At 45.7% G+C, this 24,611-nt stretch overlaps 1 protein-coding gene across 1 annotated transcript in view; it reads right to left on the bottom strand.

The window, feature by feature from the left end:
- DMRT1 (doublesex and mab-3 related transcription factor 1) overlaps positions 1-24,611 on the bottom strand; it is a 107,365-nt gene that overhangs the window by 1,936 nt on the left and 80,818 nt on the right. The gene's annotated exons all lie outside the window — the stretch shown is intronic.

The following is a 24,611-nucleotide window of genomic DNA, read 5'->3' as shown; positions in this document are numbered from 1 at the left end:
CTGCAACCTTACAAGCCACAGTAGATACAAAATTTAAGCAAAAGGGTCTCTGACCTTCTTAACCTTAGCCGAGTTCAGACCCACCCCCAGAACTCCCTTCCTGCCTAGAGTGAATGTAATTAAGGGGAAGCTGCAGTGGTAATTTCTCTCCTCATTAACTTCCTGATTGGTTTCAGCCTCAGGATTCTGCCGGGCAGTAGTTTGTCACCAATTCCAAATGGCCAATCGTTAATACTAATGTTTGTGTAACTAACTGCCAGCATCTGCCACGGCTTCTTGTACAACAATAATGGTGAAAGGGTACATTAGTGCTCCTGTGTTAATTCAGTCTGTGTTCATCAATAGGGAAATCTATGATGTAATTAGCAAAATGCACTGGGAGCTGAGTGCTGGAGTCATTTGTAGAGAACTAAATCATAGTAGAAGCTGTACCGGGTCCTGATGTGTTTGCCATCAATACTTATTATGTTTGGGATTTAATAAGGTATATTACCATGCTGAAAAGAGACCTTTTTACAAGAGAACACTATTTACGCTTGTTATGGGTTTGGAAAAGGTTTGCTGCAGCTAGTGGAACCACACAGAACTAAAAGAACAGAGCTGGGATTTAAGAGGCAGACCTTGAACCATACCACTACACCAACTTATTTCAGAAAGCCCCTTTCTTCTCATGTGACATACAGATGGACAGACAGAAGGACGGAGAATTTTATATGACTACCTCAAATACCTCCAATAAGGAAAGGCACAGATCTGAGAACTTAGTGAGTACATCTGAGAAACAATTAAGGCAATTTCCTGACCAGCAACTATCTTTGATATTGATAGTATTTGTTTAGTCATTTAAATAAAAAGCAAGAGTAAAAGTGTGTAAGCTCCGTTTTAAAAAAAAATTTTAAAGTAGAACGCTGTTAAATGTACTTTACAGTCACCAAAAAGCATACACATGCTTATATAAATACATACGGCAACCAAAAGCCCTGTGAGCCTACGACATCTGAAGCCTTCATCTCACTGCAGTTCATAGAGGCTAAATTCAAATTTTCAATGGATGCAAAGTTCCCTGCAAATTCAAGATGATTTATGAATGGCGCTGTGTGCCCAGAATGCTATATATATATATATATATATATATATATATATATATATACACACACACACCCATACACACACATACACAAAGCAGCAGACTTTGCTCTGACATCTTGGTCCCCTACACAGATCTGGACAGCTAAGAGCCAACTGCAGAGTCCATGAGCTGATCAGCCCACTGCCCCATCCCACCTCAAACCAGTGACAGAAGGTCCTCTGTCACAAGCAACGGGGACAGGAGGGAGACTTTACTGCCCACTTCCTGCATGCCACAAACCTTACCGAAGTATGTAATGCTCCAACCATTCAAGGGAAGAATTATTCTCAAGGGGTGACACAGGGGACCTTCTGGAAGCTGAAGGGCAGTGTGGCACCAGCCAGCTTGACCCGCGGTCTCACTCTCCCTGCACCGGCCCCCACGCTTGGGCACCACGTTTAGTGACTGCCACGGAAAGGTCCTAGTCTCTGAGTTTAAGGAGGCAAAATACCTGACCCTTGTCAGACTCAGGCAGCAGCTAGGAAGGGGTCAGTGAGTGCTCCCCTGACATGTCCTGGGCCCCCAGTCTGCCTCCTGCCTTCGGTCCCCCTCCCCATTACCCCCCAGCCCTACACCATCCACTCACAGTTAACTGATCTGTGACCGAAAAGGGGAAGGGCAGGAATTCTGCCAAAGGAAGAAATCAGGGGATAGCCCCCTTTGCCCTCAGTTGCCTTGTGGGTGTTTTCTTGGCAAGTATTGCCGAGCCTCTGGCTCCAGAGACACAACAGGGTGTCACCTGCACAGACAGGGGCAGGGCTGCAGCCACCTTCACGCGTGACTGCACTCCAGAGAAGATGCAAATAAATGAACGCAACCTGTTTTGAAAAATGCCAGTATTTTTCACTGTCTCTCTATGTTGTCTATGTTGTTCTTACTTTTGTCGAGGCTTAGCAGAGTCTTTGAAAAGGGGACTGCTGAGGTTCGGGACAGTATTTGCTGAACTTAGTGTGGCCCCTCCCAATAGTAATTACAGTAAAGATTTCCTAAGCATTCTCTTGGGAGAAAAATGTCCAAACCCTATTTTACTACCACCCTCAAAAGAACCCTCTCCATTTTAATGCAGCTTCATTAAATGTTGTTGGGGGAAGAGTAATCATTGACCACTATAAATTATTCTATACCAATTAAAAATTCAAAAGTCAGAATTATTTTGTGGAAATGCTAATGCCTTGTGTCAGTGGGACTGTAAGAAAAGGTACACTGTTGGTAGCACTAGAAATCGGTTCAGTCCTTCTGGACAGCAATCTAGGGACATGTAATAAGAACCGTAAAACTGTTCATACCCTCTGACCTGGTAATTCCACTCTGGGGAATTAGCCCAAAGAAAGAATAATTGGCCCAGAGATGCTCAACACACAACTATTTGCATCACTGAAGATGTTAGTGCTTTGCTTGGGTGCTGGGGGGTGGGGGTGGGGATGGGGGGCAGCTGGGCTTGGGGTAGGGGCTGAGGGGGGAAAGCAGCGAGCATTCACAGGCAATAAACAATTCAGGATTCTGCTACCCTTCCATAGATCACAGACAGGCTCCCAGCATTTCCCAGCATTCCCGAAATGGAAGAAATGACTTCTGGACACCGAAGTAGAGACTAAAAAGTAAGAAACAGAAAAACTCGCTCATTTGATTTCTTGTATGTGTTTCAATGAAAAGTGGGTAAACCTCTTCCAGGCTGACCCTCGATTAAACCAGCAAGCCCAGTATCTGTTTTCTCTCAAGTAGCCTGTTTGTCTAAAAAGCTAAAGGGGCTTTCTTTTACAATTATTTAAAAACAAACAAAAAAATCTTATATGTAATCACTCTAATCAGTGCTGGGAAAAAATTTTTTTAAAGATGATTCCAGCGATACTATCTATCTTACTGCACTCCCCTCCTAAAAAAAAAAAAAACCCACCTCAAGAAAAAACAAAACAAAAACCACTCTAACTGCTAAATCTTTCAACATTGCAAAGACCCCTGACTTTTAACTTGAATGATCTGTTGGAAGTCAGTGGGCTGGAACGAATAATTCTCCTCCAGTGATGTGAGAAAACAGGATATTCATGCTTGAGAAAAATTTTCTTCCTCTCTCTGTTAAATGCTGTTAAACGCCCACTAAGAAACCATTTAAAAATAAGAATATGAGTGGCACTCCTCAATTGTTAGCAGCTCCACGCCTCCATGTGGACAGGAAGAAAACAAAAGTGCTGGCCTCTGGTCTCCAAGAGTTTGCAGGCCTCAGAGTCTGATGAAAAGCTAATGAAAATTTCTCAAACAACAAATTCTTCCGCTCCGTGATAACTGCCGTGTTTGGAAATAAAATCACGTCCAATCAACACCACTTAGCAGATATGTAATGTTTCACAAAGGGACTCTTTTCCACAGTGGCACTGCTGCCCTTCTCACTCACGTCTAAAATAATTAGGATTATCGGAGCCGTCCAAAGCTTGGCAGGTTCAGTCTGTACTTTCAAACAGCATTAATTCTTGGCACTTGGAACAAGGGATAAAAGGTAAAGATATGAATGGAGATCTTTATTCAACCCGATCTATCACGGATTAGCTCATTCTTTTCCAGTTCATGCCTGCACTCTAGTTAAGGGCAGGGCTAAGCTGTAACTGATGTAATTAGAAACCACAAGCTGAGAAAAATAGCCCTTTATTAATCCCCCCCCCTTTACTATATATTTGCTAAAAAATATATATATAATCTTTGAAACAATTAAATGTGTTGTTTTTTTCCACCTACGTGTACTGAAAGGGCAGTGGCAATGTGACAAAGAGGGGGCTGTTAGGATTATGTTCTTGGAAACACATCTTCGGGGCAGCGATAAAATCCAGGCCCCATTTTGAGAGAGGCCAGCTGTGCGCTCTGTGTGCTGCGAAGTGGCCCAGGCCCTGTACAGGGGGTTGCTGAGGCAGGAAGCAGGCCCACAGCAGTCCTTCTCCCCCCACAACCGCACCATTACTGTGCCATTACGGGACGGCCACTGCTAAAAACTAAGTGACCTCGCAAGAGAAAGAGCGTATTTATGCACTAGTAACAGTACCTCTGTCCCTCTAAACGTCGTGTATGACACGGATCCACAAATCCCAAAGTTAACACCGGGACAACTCTTTGGTTCTCAAAATCAGCAGGAGCTGATCCGGCAGCCTGCAGAAGGGCGGTGCAGAAGCCTCCCCCGGGCTCACAGCCTGGCCTGCCTGTGGCTGCAGCTTGCTTTCCTACTGCTTCAGGAAGTCAGGGACAACACACCAAAGCCACTCCCTTACTGACCTACAAAGTCCAACAGAAAGGGAAGAATCCTTTCTGGATTGTTTTAATATAGCACACAAAAAAGGAACCTGGATAGCTCAGTCGGTCAGGCGTCTGTCTTGATCCCAGAGTCCCGGAATCCAGTCCCACACTGGGCTTCCTGCTCAGTGGGAAGTCTGCTTCTCCCTCTGACCCTCCCCCATCTCATGCTCTCCCTCTCTCTTGAGTAAATGAAATCTTAAAAAAAAAAACAAAAAAAAAAAACGGGCGGGGGGCTGCCTGGGTGGCTCAGTGGGTTAAGCCTCTGCCTTCGGCTCAGGTCATGATCTCAGGGTCCTGGGATCAAGTCCCACATCAGGCTCTCTGCTCAGCAGGGAGCCTGCTTCCTCCTCTCTCTCTCTCTGCCTGCCTCTCTGCCTACTTGTGATCTCTCTCTGTCAAATAAATAAAATCTTTAAAAAAAAAAAAAAAAAAGGAAGAGCGAGAAGGGACACCATTCAGCCTCTTACCCCTCACCCCCAACCTGGGACCCAGGTAGAACCCTCTGGGACCAGATGCCCTCCTCGGCCCCCACCACCACCCCCGCAAGACAGACATTCCTGAATTAAGGCATGGCAGCCTCTGGGGCTCCCCATTCCTTGTTTATTCCTTAGGGGGGGGGGGTCAGAAAACTGGAGCATCAAAGCAAGCCCATGAATAAGCAAAGCACCCCGACAACAGCCCATCCTGATGGGTGCTCAGTGTCCCCAAAGACCTTCCTGCTCACCTTCCCAAAGCCCCCTACCCATCAGCAGTGGTGATACTGCTGGTGGCTCCCTGACCCTGAACTGACTCCTTCATTCCTGAACTCTCTCCCAAGGGAGCAAGTGTGCACATGAGGGGTTCACTCCTCATCACGGGCCCAGAGACTTCTCTCACCCTGAGGCATCACTCTGGGGAGATATACCATCCAAACGTTCACACTGCCTCACTGGGTTTTCACCAAAATATACTCGGTCTTAAAACCTACATATACTGTGGCTTTCACTTCACTTAGGTAACAACCCCCTGAGATGAATCCTCACACTGGCCAACTCTGCTCTACTTCAGTGAACCAGACACTAGGCTGACTCTGAAGAAATCCCCTGTATTACCTGGGGGATGGACAGAAGCATCCTGTGCCTTGGTTTCCCCATTGTGACATGAGGCTAACCACAGGCCACTGTGCTAATTAGTGAGTAACAGTAATTAGTTTCCTTATTTCATTGGTCAGCAGTCTAAGTCTCGGTGTGTTAAAGTTAGAAAGTTCTTGCTTTTGGGGGTGTAGGAAGTCACGGGGGATTTGGTACAAGGTCTGCTTACACATACACGTCCCTTCCTGAGAGAGGGGAATGAGGAACACACTTGTACTTCACGGGGCCTAGAGCCTGGCCGGGGTGTCTCAACTAACCTAATCCTCACTTGGACAATAGGCCCCTTGTGACATAAGCTCCTGGGGGGGTGTGTGTAACAGGATGGCTGGTGTCAAATCAAAATCAAATAGCAGAACGTCTGTGGGCATGCTTTATAAACTATACAAAAAATAATGTTATCATCCAACGATCAAGGAAACCATCCCTTCAGACAGTAGTATCCGGAAGCAGGAAGACTCTCTTATGTTTGAGCCTAAGTTTGTCTAAGAGGTGGGAACTCTGGGAAGTAGTGGGCAGAGGCATTCATGCTCCAGAAGTAGGGTCTCCCCAATTTCCAGTCCACAGTCACTGGGTGCCTGGAGCCCTGAGAATGGAGGCTTGTTGGGGCAGCCTGAGTGGATCTGCAGACAAAGGCAACAGGGCACAGCCAGGAGAAGGTGGGCAGGCGTGGTCATTTTCATACTTTCTCCATGCCTCAGTGTCCCTGTCTGTAAAATGGGAATAGAATAGAGCACTTAGGATAGAGGTTCTATGTACACTGGTGGGGCCCCATAAAGCCCGATGCAGCTGAAAAGCCCATGTTCAAAACACATAATGTGCCATGATTTGGTGATCCGCACGTGGGGCCTGGCCACAGCAGCACCTTGGCACTATCTGGGCTCCGCCCCTAGCACCACTTCCCAGCCTCCCGCCTCCTCTCCGCTGCCCTCAGAGGCCTCTAAGAGAATGTTCCGAAAGACTGTGGGATCTGACATCAGACACTAGCACCTCAATAAACAGTCTGGGTTTCTTTAATTGTCAGAGGATTTATAAAGAATAATTATGTGTCTCACAAAGCTGCTCTGAGGATTGAGATGATATATGACAAAACAGCCTGTAGACTTGATGACTCTACACACTTGTCAGTCATTATACATCCCCCCCACACTGAGTCTGAAAACTTCAGAAAAAGTGAGTGAGTCTATGTACGCCACTGTCTACACAGAACCAAGAAATTAGTAAGGCTTGTAGTAACATTGGTTGAGAAAGGGGAAAAAAATGACATCACAGGTCAAACATCCCTCAGTGTTCTCAGATGGGGTTCAATTCTGATGTAAAGGAAAGGGGACTTGTATTTTGTTCATCTTTTTTTTTTTTTTAAAGATTTTATTTATTTGAGATAGAGCAAGAGAGAGAGAGAGCTAGTGGCAGAGGGAGAAGCCAGATCCCCAAAATGGGGCTTGATCCCAGGACATGGGGATCATGACGTGAGCCAAAGGCAGAGGCTTCACGACTGAGCCACCCAGGTGCCCTCTTTAGTCACCCTTCTTTACACATCTGAAGACTGACAGTTAAATTCCAAGTTGAAAGCCGAGCCTGTTAGTCTGTGCCTTCTATAGCGCCAAGCTCAGCACCAGAGTCACAAGTAACATTTCCCAAGGTTGTGCCCAGGGTCCAGAAACGGACTCTCAGCCAGCGGAGCCCTCAGGCCTCCTCGTGGCAGAAATAGGAAGTCAGCCTACAATCTGGAAGACAAACATCCGGGAAACTGAAACAGACTGAGGACAACTACCATCCATGCTCTAGCACCGTGCGGGGCACACAGCGGGTGTTTAATAACAGATGAACGTGTGGGAAAGACCACGGCAGTCAGTCTTCGCAGGACGTTGCATAACCAAAGGACAGGGCTCATCCACACACCAGCAGGAGAGTCGCAGGCCTACTGCCAGTCTGGGGGACTAGAGCGTGCACGGGTTTTAGGTGCTTCTGTCTGTGTGTCCTGCACAGACTCCAAGCAAAGCCAGGGCACACACGTTTCTGCAGAAAGAAGCCGCAGCAAACACACCCTGGGTCAGGCAGTGGACCTGGGATCTCAGCCTGGACCAGGCCCAAAGAGCATGGCTCCTAGGGAGCACATGGGACCCTGCTCCCCAGGGACTCTGTAATGCCAACATTACTTGGGTCCACGAGTAGTGCCTGACCGTGTGTATGGGGTGTGTGTGTGAAACACGCGGCTGCAGCTGCAAACACAGTTGAAACACACCCATGATGGCATCTCAGAAACTAAAGCCGACCCAGCAAGCAGGATGCTCGAAAGTCATCTCTGGAGTTGATTTCCCATTCGATCCTGGGACCTGAGAAAATGGCAGGAATCAAACCCAGGACGCAGGCTGTGTGTGGCATCGATCATGCTAAAAAAAAAACTGGCCTGGCTCTGTTCAGATGCTCTGTAGCAACAGAAGCATTTCACGGAGCCCTGCGGTTTTCTGTGCACTGAGAAGGAGGAAGGGTCACAGATGTTTCAGCCTTAAAGGGTAATACGATGCACCTTGTGAAGGCTGAGAAAAAGGACTCGAGTTTTGGAGGCAACACCTCTGCCAGGAGGGCAGGTCCAAGGAGGCAGAACCTAGCACCGGAAGGAGCTCAGTTTCTGACTAATCCACCAGCCTGTGGCCTGCCTTTCACTTTGGAATCCTATCATCTTCCATAAAACATACTCTTTCACAAAACAGTCTAGATAATCTAGTTTCAGCCACATGCTTTTGTTATTTTTAAATTTTTCTTATTTTTAAAAAAATTATTGTACTTATTCATTTGAGAGCGAGCGCATGAGAGACAGCACTAGCAGAGGAAAAGGGGCAGACGGAGAGAAGACCCCACCCGAGCAGGGAGCCTGCCACAGGCCAGGCTCCATCCAGGACCTGAGATCACCACCTGAGCCGAAGGCAAACACTTAGCTGCCTGAACCACCCAGGAACCCCTAGCCACATGGTTTTAAAGAAGTTCTTCATTTAGAGATATCCTGACACTTTGCTATTGAAATGGATATAAGAGAAAGTCTGTGAACCATTTCTCAAATAAAAGTCGTATAAAATTTGCAGCTTATAATTCAAAAGTAAATATTGTGCCCCAAATGGTGTGTTAGAAGAAGGGCAGAGGGTGGTGTCCGGTAAATTATTTCATCCTTACTACCCGGGGACTCAGTCTTCTTCAAAGGCAAATACATAGCCTCAGGCCTGATAGCCCCAGTACTGGCTATCATCCCATGCCGGCTTTTCATCCTCCTTCCCAGCTAGCATTACAGGAAATCTAAGACCAGTAATTATTAATATTTTCCTCTGATACAGAATAAGGAAGCAAATGCCAGGATGCATCTAAAAAAAAAAAAATACACCACGGGCGCCTGGGTGGCTCAGAGGTTGGGCCGCTGCCTTCGGCTCGGGTCATGATCTCAGGGTCCTGGGATCGAGTCCCGCGTCGGGCTCTCTGCTCAGCGGGGAGCCTGCTTCCTCCTCTCTCTCTCTCTGCCTGCCTCTCTGCCTACTTGTGATTTCTCTCTGTCAAATAAATAAATAAAATCTTTAAAAATAAAAAATAAAAAATAAAAAATAAAAAAAATACACCAGATGAAATCAATCAGGATAGAAAATTCCAGGCATTTCCGGACAGGAGGATACATGCCTACTCAGAGCCACACAAGCTACTTTACCACCTGAATACAACACGGCCATCGTGGATGGACGAGGTAAGTTCAGGTTACAGGAGCAAGAACACACTATTTTGGAAAAGTTCATGCTAAGGGTGAAGAGAAGTAACAAAATAATAGCACAAGCTGTACATTTTTCCAAAAGACAATTTCTACACGTACCCTAGGACCCCAAAAGCTAAAGGAAAAAAAGGAAATTCAATATACATATTTCTTTTTTTTTTTCTAAGACTTTATTTACTTATTTGACACAGAGAGATAGAGCAAGAGAGGGAACACAAGCAGCAAGAGTGGGAGAGGGAGAAGAAAGTTTTCTGCCGAGCAGGGAGCCCGATGTGGGGCTGGATGTGAGGCTCGGTCCCAGGATGCAGGGATCATGACCTGAGCTGAGGACAGATGCTTAACCACTGAGCCAACCAGGCGCCCCTCAATATATGTATCTCTGATATTAAATTTTTATGTAAAGTACCATCTTTTCATTTAGCCCCCAGGAAAGGACTTCCACCTTTTCCATGGGTCCAGTTAATCTGTGAATGACAGAAGGCATTCAGGGAGCACAGTGGCACCCTCTCCCCTCCAGGTGTCTGTGGTAAGTTTAACTGTTTCAAGAGAGAAGAGTTCCTGTGTGGCAAGGATTTTTAGTTTCCCTTCAAGAAAACGGTTTCCTGGGGCACCTGGGTGGCTCAGTGGGTTAAAGCCTCTGCCTTCGGCTCAGGTCATGACTCCAGGGTCCTGGGATCGGGCCTGGCATCAGGCTCCCAGCACCTCCCGCCTCCTGCCTGCCTCTCTGCCTCCTTGTAATCTCCGTCTGTCAAATAAATAAATAAAATCTTTTAAAAGAAAGAAAGACAGACAGACAGACAGACAGCCAGCATTTTCCTTTTTCTCCTCAAATGCATCCCATCTGAAGCCAAAGCTGACAGCAGCCTGTACTTGGGGGCTCCACAGAATGACTCTCTCCAGCCCCGTGGGGTGAGACACTCCTGCCCAGGGACAGCTGCTGCTGGTCCACTGAGGACAGCTCGGAACTGAAGGAAACCAACCCTGGCAAGGAGTTACCAAAGCACAAGATAAGTTGTTACTTTACTCTTCCTTCCTCTGGTCAACAGGCTGGTTTCCCTTTCAGGATTTAGTTTTTGGTTTTGAATTTTTTTTTATTGTGGTGAAACACACATAACACAAAACATCATTTTAACCATTTTTAAGTGTAAAGCTCAGGGGTACTAAGTTTAGACATGTTGTTATGTACCTGCCATCTCTGGAGCTTTCTCATCTTCCCAAACGGAAACTCCATACCTGCTCACGAGGAACGGTCTTTTCCCTCCTCCCTCGGCCCCAGGGATGGTCCTTTCCCTCCTCCCTCAGCCCCGGGAACCATCCTTCTGTCTGTCTCTGTGAATGTGACAAGTCCAGAAAGCTCCCATCAGTGGGGTCATGCAGTATTTGTCCTTTCGCAGTTGACCTTATTTCAGTACACATCGTGTCCTCAAGGTTCATCCATGTTGTAGCGTGGGGCAGGATTCCCTTGCTTTTGAAGGCTGAATAATATTCCACGGTGTACAGATACCACGCTTTGTTTACCCGTTTGCTCATCCGTGGATGTGAGGGTTGTGTGTGTCGCCAGCATGGTGAATAATGCTGGTGTGATCGGTGGTGTTCAAATTATCTGTTCAACTCCCTGTTCATGTATCGTTGGGGTACAACCTCAAAAGTGGGATTGCCGGATTATATAGTAATTTTACATTTAGATTTTTTTAGGAATTGCTAGACTATATTCTACAGCAGCTACACTGTCTGACATTCCCACCAGCAATGCACAGGAGTTCCAATTTCTATTTGAATAATAGCCATCCTAAGGGAGATTTGGTCTTTTTTTTTTTTTTTTTTTTTAAGATTTATTTATTTGAGAGAGTGAGAGAGAGAGCACACAAGTGAGAGGGCAGAGGGAAAGCGAGAGAGAATCTCAAGCAGACTCCCGGCTTAACATGGAGTCCGCTACGGGCCTCAATCTTATGACCCTGACGTCACAGCCTGAGCTGAAACTAAGAGCCAGCCACTTAACTGACTGTGCCACTCAGGGACCCCGGGTCTTTTTCCTATTAACCCCTTCCCTCAATTTCTCTCCACACTTCTTAATGCTGACTTACTGTCCTGTCTCCACTGTATTACCACCAAAGGTGACTGAAGAACTGCCCTCACTGTCCACCAGCTGGGTTACCCTGGCAAACTGTTGGCCGTCTTATTCCCAGGCAAGTTTTCTTCAGGTCACCCATGAGGTGCTGATCGCCGCAGCCCAGGGATGCTCCAGTCCCCCTGCCTCCCCCCAGGGGCACTAGACACTGGACCTTGCCCTTCCCCCTCCACGTTCCTCTGTGGCTCTCCCAGCTTTCTCTGCCTTCCGTCTCTTCTCTAGCCTCTACCCTGCAGGCTTTCTCCAAACTGCATGATTTGTCTCCCCCTTGCCACACAAACTTTAAATATTACCTTCTTGCAAATGACTACTTCAATTTGTATCTCTTGCCCGATTTCTGAGAACTACTTCTGTATTTTCAATATCTGCTGGACATCTCTACCTGATTAACTCCCTGCAGTGTAAATTCACAATGTTTAAAAGTAAACCCACCATCTTTCTTGGGTCCTGAGTCCACCCACTTTACCTGCTCAGGCTCCAAGCCTCAGGATTACTTTAGGAAACTTCTCCCATCACCTTCCTCCTACCTCTAAGCACTGGCAAAGCCTTGCTTATGTGAGCCCCATGGAGTTCTTCCACAGAGCTCTCCTTTCGGTGACCCCATCCTCCACTCCCCAGACTGGATCCCACGCTCATCACCTTGTAGCTGATCTGCTAGCGTCTGGTTGTCCTGCTCAGGCCTCTTTCTTGGACTTCACCCAGGATGGCCCCTGTGCTTCCAGAGGCCCATCACCTTTCCTCAAGCAACACCTCTCGTGGTATCTGGAAACGTCCAAACCTGCTGGCCTGGCATCTGAGGAGCAAGCGGATTCCCCACGTCCCCTGCAATGGACCATGCTCCAGACTCCTCCCACTCCCCACCCTGCAGACTCAGGAGCATTTGATATGAACTCGTGCTGATCCCACTGTCCCCCAATCTCCACAGGTCAAACCCAGCTCAAAGCCACTTCCCTGGTCGCTTTCAGCAGAAACAATGCCCAGGCTACTTTGTGGTGGCCTTTCATGTGGTTCTGTCACTTCCACCTTCCTTTTCCCTTCCCCTTCCACAAAACTGACCCAACAACTCTCCCCATAGAATAGGGTAGGGGGCGCCTGGCTGGCTCAGTGGGTTGAGCATCTGACTCTTGATATTGGCTCAAGTCTTGACCTCGGGGTTGTGAGTCTGAGTCCCATGTTCGGCTCTGTGCTGGGCATGGAGCCTAGTTTAAAACAAAAACAAAAACAGGAACAGGGTAGGATCCACTTCATATTTGTCTTTGGGGCCCTTTGGTGGCCACCAGTTCAAAGCCTTACATCTGGTAAGTACTCAACAAGCAGTGGTTGATGAAGAAATGAGAGAATGAATAATTCACTGGTTAAAGCCAGCTGAGCTGTTTCCTGGACCCCAAGCAGTCATGACTGGCATGAGAACAATGGCCCAGAGGCAGCTGTCAGGACAAGGGCAAAGGGACGGCCGCCGGCCCCACATCCAGGAAGGGGAAGGGAGCCAGGAGAGCTGGGAGTCCAATTATAGATGTGACAGTGAACCCGAACTCTCAAGAAAAGTTCAGCATCCTGAAGGCAAGAAAGAAGAGAATCCATTTATAAACCTCCCTGTTGTCAGATGGTGGGAGGCAGGAACTTTGGCAACAGCAGGAGAAATGACCAGTCATTTGGGAAATTCATTTCTGTGAAATAGCTGATTTCTCAAGGACGGAGATTTAATGAGGCATCATAAATCAACTTTTTCTTTTTTTCTTTTTTTTTGGGGGTGGTGGTGGGAGGGAACAGAGGGAGAAGAAGAGAGTATCTTAAGCACATCCAGCCCAATGCAGGGCTCAATCGCATGATCCTGAGACCATGACCTAAGCCGAAATCCAGAGTCAGATCCTCACCCACTTGGCGACCCAGGCGCCGTATATCTACTCTTAAACTCAGTCCTGGACACCGCAACTTCACTCTGGACAATAACCAAGATACCAGAACAATGAAACTGGAAGACAGGAAGGCATATGGGCACTTGTTTTCTCTGCAGTGAAAGAACCTTATGAAACTACTACCTCCAAGAAGTAGGTAATGTGGTGCCATCAGGTAGGTTTCGGAAAGACTGCTTTTATTATCGACTGACTGAAGATGTGAACACCACAATAAATCGGTTTCATTCAGCAGACCTAAAGAGAAGCTGGGCCTCAACATGCCTCACAAGCAGCCCTGACACACACATCCGCAGAGGCCAGAGATCAGTGTGCAAAGCCAGTCTCGGCTAATCTCAGAGATGTCTATCTTCCAAACCTGGAAGTCTTGGAGATTCAAGTCTGTAGTCTAACAGAATAACAACTAAGATAAAAACAAAACAAAACAAAACAAAAAAACCCCCACCTTTCAGCTTAAAAAAAAAAAAAAAGATCAACAAGAAGCATATAAATTTCACTGACTCCGAGTAACCCACAGGGCAGCGTTCGGTCACAATATAATTGATTTTGCCCTAATGCTACTGTTGAAAGTCTTTAAATGCCCCAGCACTGACTTCAGCCCACACACTCCTCCTCGAGCCCCCATTGCAAGTAGATCAGGTATTTTCACACTTGGTTCATCTTCAGTGAAGACTGTAATTAAATCTTTAATTTGAAAACAAGAGTGAAAGTCCAGCACTCTGCATTATAAGCTGCCCTGGGAGCTTGGAGCAAAGAACAATCAGGTAACGAATGGTGACCTCAGCTCCTTCAAGCTCAAGCGATCTGCTAATTTCAGAAGGTACCAGCTCATCTCAATAGTCACCAATTTACACGTGGAAGTGCTTTCCATAGTCACCTGTCCAGCCTCGTGGGAATCAGAAACGTTATTTAAAATTGCAAAAACTGTCAAGTTTATGTGCTGCCTGGCCTTTTGATGACACCATCATTGTTAAAGCATAAGTTTCAGAACAGGTTTTATTTCACATCCAAGGGGTAGGAAGAGTTCTGTTAGGGAGCTGGGTGTTCTCAGGAAGGCAACGACTTCTGGTCCTTTTTACTTCCTCAGCCACCTCCAGAACTTGCTGAAACTCTTCTTAAGCAGAAGGCAAGGCAGTGTGGTGCAAACCGGTTACCTAATTCTTAAGAGTATTTATAAGCATCTACTCTGTGCCCTGCATGGCAGTAGCCACAGGGAATAGGGCCATGAATAAAACCAGTCTCTGTTCTCATAAGGAAAACGCCAGGCACACCTGTAACCAGAGACACCTGGGACCGGATTCCAGCTGGGTCACTTATATTGGGGATGTGACCGTGGGAATAATGTGACAGCTCTGAACCTCGACTCCTTATCATGCATTAATGAAAAACAATAACGTTAAAGCCTGTTGCAATTAAAAAGAAAACATACCAGTACTCGGTCGACATGAGTGTCGTCCCCCCCCTTGCTCCTCTCTGTAGTAAGAGAGCAGATAAGCAGTACGGGCTTCAAGTGTACACTGAGGCATGTGAAGCAGAATCAGGAGGAAGGTGGGGTTTTCTTCCCCATTCTGTTTGTCTGATCCTTTGTGTCTCTCTCACCTGCTGGCACGTCTTCTCTGTTGTTAGGAATCTGTGGGCCCTGCCCCCTTCCCCGGTCTCCCCTCTGCCACATCACCCCCTCCCCTTCACCTCAACCCGCTCCAGAAACAGTTCTAGCCATTCAGGAACCACTTGGAGCTCTTAACAAAAAGGTCCCAATTAAACTAATTCATGAGGTAAATGCAAGCTTCACGCTTTGACCCTCTATGTGAGTGTTTTCATTTTCTTGGCACTGCAGGGATGTCATCTGGGGGCAGGGAAAATCTCTAGACTGCTGCCTATATGGCTCAATACCCAGAACGTACTATTATCAACTGGGTACATCCTGAGTGCTCTTTGAGGAGGTCAGGGTTTTGTACTGTGCAGCAAATACGCACTTGCCGAGCGAGGTTCTGGCCCGCACACAGCCGGTGGCCCCCTCCGGGAATGGAGTCACAGCCTTTAGAGAGTCTACGGTGAGACACTCTCCTTCCTGGAGCTTAACGAGAATGAAGTCCTATGGCGAACCAGAAAACCATTGGTATTTTAAGAAACGAAGTTAGAAGATAATTGCTTTCCACTAAAAGTAACTGTTTCTAGCACTTCACCGGACACTCCAGAATCCTAATGAAGTACTTGTCGGAGCACTGAATAAAATGAACTTCTCATTATTTTTGTTAGGAAGTGGTGTTAGTTTTCACACTAAAGCAGGTAGAATTGAGAGAAAAGGAAAAGACACAAATATTAACATTAGCTAACCACGTGCTTGGGAGGTAAGGGGGGGAATTTATCAAGCTAAATCAAGGTCACCCATTTATGTAAAAGTACTTAGAAGCTTCTGTGTCAAAATAAGCTATCAAATGCCAAGGACTTAAGTTTGTTAAATGTGTTTAACAAACATGTATTATTTTTGTAGTAATAAAAAGTGATATAAAAAGGCAGAAAGGAAGGATAAGAGGAAATGAAAGAAGACAGGCCACGCTGGAAACCAACCGCTCCGCCACGTGAACAGTAGGAGGGAGCTCTTTAAGGAGCACAGGCCGTGGACACTGGGAGATGAAGCAGGGATTTTGAGGAAGGCTGGACCCCTAGCCTCAGGCACGGGCTGAGTGCTGACCTAGGTAAGCAGGCCTGTGAAATGAGCCTCAGTCCACATTATTTATTAGTATAATTATTAATAATAATCACTATCATTCACTGAGGCCCTATTGTGTTCCTGTACTTTGCTTATCATCTGAACAGAACACCCTTTGGGGAGGTGGGTAGTAATAACCTCACTGGGCACATTTTACAAACTGAGGCCCAGAGATGGTGATTAACATCCAAGGTCACACAAGCGTGGAATGTCAGAGGTAGAATGTCCTCAGGCCTTGAACCAGGTCTGACTACCACAAGGCCACAGCCCCCACCGAGCGGACTGCGGGCTTGCTGTCTCTGCCCGCCTACCGTAGACCGCACCCGGGGAGCCCACTGCCTGCCGGCAATCCCCTTCTACATGGTCACAAAGTTACTGCCTGAGTTCCTTCCCAGAAAGCCACAGTTTTGCTCAAAGAGACACCTCTGATGTCCAAGCATCACCTGAGCTGGAGGTCTGCCTTCTGAAAATGAATCCAGGAAGAGGTAGCTACCCCAGGGACCCCATTCCCACATTTTAAAAATCTGTTTTCCAAGCAAAAGAAATTTCAGGAATCCATCAGGCGATTTGGTGGAGTGAAAGGTTGGGGACAATTTACCTGTTTGCAGCTGATTGTCAGATGCTGAGTGCTTCAGAAAATGAAGTAGGAATCACTTGGCAGAACCCTCCATTCTCTTCCAAGGCTGCCTCCTGCTGAGAGCCTTGTGGGCTCCAAGCAGCAGAGCCAGAGGGGACAGTATGCCCTGGGCCAGCAGGGAGGCTACCAGGAGCCACGGAGTGAGCACTGACTTCTACCAAGATCCCCGGCACTTGGGAGCAGAGTCTGACACAAGCCTAGGATCTGGGAATCTGAGAGCTACCATACCCGGATGTGTCCAAAAAGTGTTCAAAGGATCTTATTTTTCCCAAATTACATGTGCCTCAGGAGAGGAGAGGAAAGGCGGACAACAGACCCTTCCTAATGTAAGTGCTTGCTTTCCCCCGCCTCTAATCTAAGAGCATGTCAACTGCTCAGCAAAGTACACAGGTGAGCAAGCAGGGGCAGGCAGACACCAAGGCGGGAACACACCCCCACAGACCTCACGGTCCCAGCATGTCCCCAAGCACGGACAGGCACAAAACAGCCGAATTCTGGGCAGATCCACAGAGGTGAGTGTTCAGGATAGGTAAGTAATTCTCCAGTTCCAACCCTCATGAGCTTTTGTGAAGTCAGGATGGAGACAGGGAAAAATGAAGCACGTCACCCCGGCAGGCTCTGCACCTCACGGTCAGCAGTATCAAGGCTCCTGATACATCTAACTGAAGTGCCACAGCGCCCGACCGGGGCCAGCGGGCAAAACCTATCCATCAATGAAACTCACCCAGAGTCCTGCTCAGATTAGAGACCAGAGCGTCAGGAAATGGTTCATGGTACAATAAATCATTCCTGGATTCACACAACATCTGTCCTTAAAAGCAGGTCATCTTTGGGGCCTCAGTTTCCATATCTTTAAAGTTCGGAGGTTGGGCTCACTGACTTGGGCCTTTTCTCCCAGAATGAAAATTCTGTGTTATGATTCTCATTGTGCTACCATTTCTCAAATCTCTGTTTCCTTTAAGTTCTAACGGGTTAAATGCCCCAAAGTCAGTTAACCGAGTACAAAACAGAGCTGGGGAGTTTAACATCAAGTGGTTACTTCTGAAGCAAGGAATTAAGACCTTTTCTCCCCTAATAAAGACATAAACATTTTCTGTCCATAATGGATGAAGTAAGTTCTTTCCAATCACTAGGATTTGGCCATTAAAAGAGATGTTCAATCTCTCCAACCTTGTGCTGCTAAAGAAAGTGGCTTCAGGTGACAGGTGACAGTGTCTGCCTCAGAATCCAACACTGATCATGTTATGAGGACTCGGTGGAAACCGCATCAGCTAATTTCTTCACAACCAGTCTCCTAACACTACTGGTTCTTCAGTACGCTGATGGATGGACTCAGTCTGTGAATCCAGTTCTCGAGGACTGTCAACCGCTGCTCTTGTGGGACTCTCAGCTGTCGTCCACATGACCTCTTGGGCCTGGACACACACCCCTTAGCTCAGCGAGGATGTATCCTCAGCCTCTCCTACAAAGGAGACCGTGCATTTTCAGCTGCACTGAAAACACAGTGGTCTCTACACCATGTCAGCAAGAAGGCAGGTGGGAGCACTTCCTCCTTCCTGTATTTTGGGCTGCCTATTAGACTGGGACCTCTAGTGACAAGAAAACAGCCACAGAGACAAGAATTGCTGGGGTGTTTACAAGCACTTTTGCTTGTCCCGGAGCTGGTGTTCTTATGTGACACTGACTGGGATTAGGAGCAAGCTGGCCGTAGACAGACCATGTAGAGTGGTTTGGCCTGGGATCTTTCCCCTGCTCTTGTTGACCAGATAGTTGACAAGAGCACCCTCTTCCTGCCAGGCCACTCAAGAGGGGCTCCGGTTCTCTGATGGAAATGAAAATCCACCACTCAGCTCCATTCTCCACCCACCAGAGTGACCAAAATATGAATGTTAATAGTATCATGCTAGCAAAAGTTTGGGGGAAGCAGCCTCTTCATACAATGCCACTAGTGAACCAGCACAGCTCAGTGTGGCAGTTAATGGGACAGCATTTAATACAACCTGAGATGTAGGATTTCTTTGAAACTCCCCTTCTTAGTATCTCCCCAGAAAAACTACAGCATGTGTGTCTAAGGTTCTGCAACACTGGTACCAAACAGCGCGGCTGTCAATCAACAGAGAAATTAAGCAGTCACCTGTAGTCCATCCAAACCGTAGAACTGCATGTGCCAGTTAAAGAAAAAAAAAAAAAAAAAAAAAAAAAAACGGGGGTGCTGGGGTGGCCCAGTCAGTTCAGCACCCAACTCCTGGTTTTGGCTCAGGTCATGAACTCAGGGCTTGTGAGACTGAGCCCCATGCTGTGCTCTGTACTAGGCGTGGAGCCCGCTTACGATTTCTCCCTCTTCCTCTACCCCTGCCCTTGCTCATGCACATGCTCTCTCTAAATACGTAATATCTTAAAACAAGAAGAATACAGCAGATTGACATGAACCAACATGAAAGATCTCTAAGGGCAACTGATGATTGAAAAAAATATATGTTAGCAACAATGTGTTTGCTACAACCCACTTATCTTAAGAAGCCAAGCAAACTGCATATTTCTACAGAGACTATATCTGCACTGACTGAATTCACAGCTCAAAGTCTGGAAGGACATATAGTTAAGAATTTAGTTTTTCAGGCAACTGTTAAAATAAATGAGGAAAAAGATCACAACACAGCACACACGCTGAGACTACAACTGGCTAAAAAATATGTATGTGTATTTTAAAAAAAGACAACTTACAATCACAGACAAAATAAAAACATCAGTGTTTTGTTCATTTAGGAAAAAAATAAACTTATTTTAACTGTTCTCTCAGAAACATGTTCTGAGAAACCACAATTTTCCAAGTTATTTTTAACTGGTTTCTTTTAAATCTGACTTTAAAAGGTAGTTTTTAGATGAATAAAGCATGAAACATAGCGGTGAGGCAAGTTTCATCTTGATGGAAGAATGAAATGCCTGATTGCAAACTATTTTGAAAGAAAAAACATCTAACTAGAGAGTCTAGTGATGATGTTCTTATGAGCTACTTGAACCTATTTTGATTTTTGGAAATGCTACTTCACAGAAGGTCTAATATGCTGACAAAATCTGCGGTGTGTCATTACCACCAATTTGTTGTAAAACAGCAGGTTTTACAATTCAGCAGCCAATAATTCAGGTAATTCCTTTGGTTAAGCTGGTCATTTGGAAATGTGTGCTTTAGACAACTAGAGCTACTAAAGTAATCTTGTTAACTTAATAACCTTCTAAAACACAATTTTATACACTTCCAAAAGCAAACAAGGGACTAGAATAAAAAATATACCATGATGTCTATGTTTGAGACATTACAGAATACTAACACTTTATGACACATTCCCTATTATTGCAAGAGTGATATTATAATACAGGCACAAATAAATGTTTGGAATAAAGTCAAATTTAAAGCATGCTAAAAACCCAGATGCCTCAATCAGCCTTGGCTCCATGGACACAAAAGATGCAGTGACTTATAAACAAGTGATTTGAGATTCAGGAAGCAAAGATTCTGTCCTCAAAATATACCTGCAACCCACAGACTGAAATACCTGAAATGCCACCATTAGAGATTCACTTCTTCAGAATAAATACTGATGTCCCCTGAAAATGCAAATAATCAGGAGAACTAAGACATAAAACTGATATTATTGTACCATGTTATTTATCAGACTGTTTTCTCTCAAAAGAGGAGAGCCACAGGGGAGCAGGCCCCCCAAAATAAGAACAAGGCCTAGATGTGTGTGTGCCCAGACTCTGGGAAGAAGTTGGATAGGATGTTGAAAGCCAACCCTACTAATCCCTCCATTTCTGTCCTGGAATTGGTCCTGCCTACAACACTGTCAACTGTAATCTTTCTAAGAATTTCAGCAGGCACAAACTCCATCAGGAACATAGAATTAAGAGCATGGAGTTTCTAGGAAACCAGTAATAGTAACTACAATTTACTGAGCACTGGCCATATGCCATAGGTGATAGTAATCCTTTGTCATACATTACTGTGCTCGATTCATACTAAAAAAATACTTAACGAGATGCATACTCTCACCTCCAACTTACAGGTGTAAAAACGAAAGTTCAGAGGAAGGAAGACACCTGTCCAGGGTCATAAGGCACTAAGTGACAACCCAGGTCTGGCTGACACCAAACTCAATGCTCCATTATTAACTCGTGTCTCACAGCGCCCTCCCCCAAAATTACAAAGGAAAAGAAAGTAATTTGACCATGAATCCCTGTTGAAGCCCCCAAACCAACCAACTTCTCTGAATGGTCACTCACACTTTCAATCTTTCTTTGAATACATATATTTTGGTTAAGAAAGATTAAAAGAGCTTCTTTCCCATGGTGACTTTCCTGCCTTTCTTACCACAATAAAATCTTCTCTAGAATGGGGTAATTCATCAGTAAGTTGGAAGCTGCTGGTAAATCTTCAACATAATTTCAACCAGTCTTTCCAGTCCCTTTCCCTAGTTGGAGTTCCCAGGTGGGAAGGAAGGCCGTTTGGCCATGAGCCATGGATCCCACCATCCCAGTGACTTCTGGACTTTAAGGAAATAAAAATAATTCACACTACTCAAATCCAGGAAATAAGGGTCAGGCAGCTATGTGTTTACTTTCATGGAAAACAGAGCTAAATTAATTCGTTGTCCTGTGTGAGCTGAAATGAGGTTCCTATAAACAAACAGAACTAAACGCCTCTGGTGCCTGACTTACATCCACACAACTTCATGTTGGCTTCTGATCCTTCCTTCACTCTTCCTCCTCGGAACTACGACACAATATACCACAGCACACCGGTCCTTGTTGTTTTGAGCTCTGGTCTTCAGTAGAACCCAAGATGACACAGACTTACTTTATATTTCACCAGGTGTGAACCTGGAAGACAGTTCTGAGTTCAAATCCCGGCTCTGCCGTTCATTGGCCCCAATTTTTTTTTTAAGATTTTTATTTATTTGAGAGCAAGAGAGAGAGAGAGAGAGAGAGCAAAAGTGGGTGCCAAGGGAGTGGGTAGAGGGAGAGAGAGAAGCAGACTCCCCGCCAGCAGGGAGTCTGACACGGGACTCCATTCTAGGATCCTGCGGTCATGCCCTGAGCTAAAAAGGCAGACATTTAACTGACTGCGCCACCCAGGTGGCCCCCACTGGCTTCATTCTTTGGGAAAATGACTTCTTGAAGGCTATTGGCTTTATTACCACAAATACCCATATTTTTTGGTTGGGATTAAAAGAAAAATCTGGAAATAATTTCAAAAATCTCTTTAAGAACTTGAGTTATGTCAACCGAAACCTATACATAAGCAAATAAACTTGTATGATGGTGCTGGAAATGACCAATAAAACCTGTGAACCTTTGAGAGATCTGACCATGAACACAAGAAACATATAAAGAGAAAAGCATTGAACAGACAGTATTGTTTTTAAAATTTTAAAAATCATTTTAATTTCATATCATTCTGTTTTATCCTATGAACTTATGACAACCATGATGCAAGGAACATGAGAACATGATAAAAATACCACAAAAAGAGGTGCCTGGGTGGCTCAGTCAGTTAGGCATCTGCCTTTAGCTCAGATCATGATCCCGGGGTCCTGGGATCGAGCCCCACACTGGGCTCCTGCTCAGCAGGGAGTCTGCTTCTCTCTCTCCCTCTGCCTGCTGTGCCCCCTTGCTTGCCATTCTCCTTGCTTGTGCTCATGCTCTCTTTCTCTCAAATAAAATCTTTAAAAAAAATACCACAAAAAAGGAAAGTAGGTTGAACTCACTTAAGTACAGAAGTCCTAAAAGTGAACCCAATAAAATGCATTAAAAAGATGACCAAGTAAGATTTATTCTAGGAATATAAGGATGATTTTACATTAGGAAACCCATTAGTGTGACTTACTGCACTAAAGAGAAAAATCACATGGTTATTTTGATGGATGCCGTAAAGACACGTGATAGCAAGGTAGAGCCCACTCTTGTAGGTATTCATGGGTATTACCACAGCACACACCGCAGAGGGAAGGAACAGAAAATATGTAAATCTATATGAAAGAAATGAAAAAATTTCACTCTGAAACTTCTGCTTTCCTGTATTTCCTGATTTCTGTATTATTTGATTTCCCCAATGATTTTGTACTACTTTTTGTAAAAATAACAATACTAATGGCCCCTTGAACCAGGAGTTATGCAAAGAAAAACCCAAAGCCACCTTCAGGCAGCTGTGGTCTGTAGTTAAGTGCCAATAAAGAAATAATAAACTTGAAAGAACGGATGAGGAGAAGAATATTAACAGAAAGGGGTGCTTGGGCGGTTTAGTCAGTTAAGTGTCTGCCTTTCCTTCAGGTCATGATCCCAAGGTTGTGGGACGGAGCCATGCATCAGACTCCCTGCTCAGTGGGGAGTGTGCTTCTCTCTCGGCCCCTCCCCTGCTCATGCTCTCATCTCTCTCTCGGACACACACACACACAAATAATCTTCTTAAAAAAAGAATTATTAACAGAAATAGGAATAACTATTTTCAGCATGTGTGTAGAAGTTTCCTTCTCCAGCGACCAGGGAAAACTAACCCTGTTGTAATTCATTTTGGAGCACGTCGTGACCTAGGAGTTCTAGAACAGCTATTTCAAGAAGAGAATTCAGCCAATGAAGGTGCTCCCGGACATGGGACAACATGGGAGGTAGTTCCACAGCAAGGAGTAATTAAAAGGAAGTCCCTAGTAGCCTGGTGAGTGGCTCCTGGCACCTGGCAGAAGGTGAGCACCAGGGTCACCTCAAAAAGAAAGATCTTGAACCATCCAGGACATACATACGAGCAGGAGAAAGGTCAGGATCTGGCAGTTAGAGAAACAAAAAGGATTTTTAGGGGAAAGGGTCCATGAGGGAGGACTGTGGGATCACTGATGTCCTGAGGGCATCCCTAGACTGCTGGGGCAGCCCAATCAGGGAGGGGTCTAGGGTGGGGGGTAGTTAGAAGGCCACCTCGCGGCTGACAACCCTCACTGCCCCTCATCTACCAGATCAAGGACTGCCTCTGACCTTGGCCTAAACTTAGACTGTTATATGACCCTATAAATATATATTTTTAAAAAATATTTATTTATCTTTTTTTGAGAGAGAGAGAGAGAGAGAGAAAGCATGTGTGTGAATGGGGAAAGGGCAGAGTGAGAGAGAGAATCCTAAAGCAGATACCTCAAGGCATGTGCAGCTTAAGATCACAACCTGAGCCAAAACCAAGAGTCAGCTGCCCAACTGAATGAGCCCCGCAAGAACCCAATCCTTTGAATGTACTGGATGCCACTGAATTATATATTTTAAAATGGCCAATTTTATGTTATATATGTGATTAGCATCATAAGAAAAAGTATAATCACATATAAATGATAACTAGTGCGTCACTGAGACAGGCGTTGCTGACACGGCCCAGCAAGTTCTATGGAAGAGGTAAATGGAAGAAGACAGTGGCCCAACCAAAAAGAAAACAGAAGAGAAGGAAGACAAGCAAAGGAGACAATAAGATGGTTCTTTCAGCTGGACCGACTGAGAGGAGGGCTCACGGAGCCAGAGCCAGCACTGGCACACCCGCCAAGTCTGCAGCTCGACCAGGTAGGTTGAAGCCTGCGTCCTTCATACAGGAAATCATGCCCAGCAACCCAAGGTGAGAAATGTGTTTTCCAAAGCATGGTTCTTTTGCCCAGGAAGGTCTGGGGTGAGACAGCATGCCCTCTTCCCAGGGCCCGTGCACCACTGGCTCACAGAGGCACTGGTCTGAGCAAGACTGATGCCCCCACAGCGGGTACAGTTACCATCAAGTGTTCCCAGCCCTGAGAATGATTTGGGGATAATTTCACTTGCTGCGCGGGGTCCCTTTCCTACCTATCAATACCCAGAACAATGCACAATAAACCGCCCTGGTTTAACAGCAGCAAAGTGCTACTCACAGGATTAAAAAATGA

This window comes from Mustela lutreola, chromosome 12 (genome assembly GCF_030435805.1).
Source record: "Mustela lutreola isolate mMusLut2 chromosome 12, mMusLut2.pri, whole genome shotgun sequence".
NCBI classification, from domain to species: domain Eukaryota; kingdom Metazoa; phylum Chordata; class Mammalia; order Carnivora; family Mustelidae; genus Mustela; species Mustela lutreola.
Note: the sequence above shows the minus strand (reverse complement) of the source record. Positions and strands in the feature narration are given on the sequence as shown.